Genomic DNA, 2,243 nt, shown 5'->3' on the forward strand with positions numbered 1-2,243 from the left:
AAAGAACTGATAGAAAATCGCCTGAGATAATATATACCATGTTTATACGCCCTATTCTGTGAATAGGCCTAGTGTATGGGCGGAATATATGCAGAATGAATGCATCGTCATGCATGTAGTTGAGGACACACATATTAGCACTGGTCTAAGACGTGGAACAAGTCATGATATCGTATAAAACTGGTTTGTATTACACTAAGTAGATGAGGACTCTTCCACCAAATATACATTCCTTTAAAGTTTTAATAAGAAACGCCCCTCTCCTGTTACTGATACGATTTAACCATCTATCACTACCAACACCGACACCTAGACACATAGAAAGTTTGATGTTCCAGTACCAAGAACGAAATAAAATGATACCCGTTCTTCCCCTAAACTTATGTCAGAAAGGAACAATCCAAATTGCCTGTTTCCCTCAATGACATTCAATGGAGCCATAATTCTTTTTTTTATTCAACCGAATGAAATAGATTATCACCATCCCCGTAGTAATATTTCTAAAGGATACCTCTGCCTGCTTTTGTGGTTCTCCTTTTGAGAAACTTGATCACTTCACTTCTTCCTTCAATTTACTTTCTATACTAGTCTGACACAAGTTATCTTAGTTCTGCTGTAAGTGATACTATCCCACTGAACATCAACAAAATATCAACAAGAATTAAAGTAGTCTGAAGGTGCTTCAGTAAAAAATTATAGGTACTACCCACTTGTATTACTTAACATCTTATCTGGTTTGATAACTGAGTGACACAAGTACAGAATGGGTTTTTTGTGTGTATGGACGATTATTCTGTGCAGTCGACCAGCTAATAGATGATCAGTTGGCCGATATGTGTATTGTCTGGTATATTGTATTACTTAACTGTGACGATAGCTATTCAATAACAATTACAAAGTCATGCTATTATAATGTATATCCAGTGATCAACTATCATTATACTGTAGTGCAAAAACTGTTTATTTTTTGTAAGGAAAGGGCGTTCATAGGCTTGGCCGGTAGCCTAATTCCATCATATCTATTATTTGAACAATAATATATTCTGAAATGAAACAAAATACATTGGAATATTCCAGTGTACCTCAGTTAATGTATCGATATTGCTCGATAAAAAAACGGGGAAATCCTCCATTCTTAGATTCCAACACAGAAAAAGAATTTATTAAAATCATCAATACCTTAATAACTAATAATAATAAAAAAAAATCGATGGCTGGTCTTATGACATGAAGACGGAAACACAGGTAATCGATAACTCTCCTCTTTGTAAAATATAAAAAAAACACCACGTCATATTGCAGTCGGTGATTTGGGTGAATGGTCCTGTCCAACACTGGGACATAGTGCCTTTTAAAGTTCCGCATGACCGAATCCTGTGACACATAATGGTAACATCACATACCAACACAGTTTCCAATCGATATGTCTGTTACCATAAGTCACACAACCCTAATGAATTACATGATGTAATTCATTAATATTAATGATCTCACTAGGAAGGTGACGTCTGCAAACTGATACATAGGACGTTTTGACACTTAATATCGATATTATCTAGTTTTAATCAATCTGTATCCACATCCATATAACTAAATTAGAATACACAGGTAATCGATGGATAAATCTTAGTGAAAGCAAAGGTAGATGAATAACAATAGGCTACACTGTCTGATTCATGCGGTATAGTTACCCGGGTAGGTGGTAAGTTAAATGGATCTTGTCCAATATCTGTGTATCAAAATTGGACAAAATGGCCGCCTTAGCATGAATAAACTAAATTTTACTTACCCTGCCCCATTGTCAGTCTTACCGCTACACAGACACATGTCAGTAACGTCAAGGTGTTCATGTTGACCATTATGGTCAGTTTCCTAGGAGTCGTTACACTCTAAAACAGCTTTCAAAATCAATACGTAAATCAAGGATGTGTTGATGTATAGCGCACCGTAGATAGTTCCCTGTGTTGTGCGAAGGTATAACGAAAGCTAGGCTACCCTTCAGTGCGCTTTAAGAAAGGCAAATAAATCTAGCTATATACGGACAAGAGTCAGGCTTGTCCTTTGCTTCCTTGTTCTATCTCCTTTATCCAATACAAGAGCACCTGTTTATTGCAGTTTGTATATAGGGTTATTGTTATGTCTGATCACGGACTTAGATAATCTAATTCCGTGGTCTGATTTAGCGTCCACATTATGTGTGCCGTTCTACGATGATCTAGCTGACTTTTTTTTTTTTTTTTTTT

This window comes from Mizuhopecten yessoensis, unplaced genomic scaffold (assembly GCF_002113885.1).
Source record: "Mizuhopecten yessoensis strain PY_sf001 unplaced genomic scaffold, ASM211388v2 scaffold9685, whole genome shotgun sequence".
Lineage (NCBI taxonomy): Eukaryota > Metazoa > Mollusca > Bivalvia > Pectinida > Pectinidae > Mizuhopecten > Mizuhopecten yessoensis.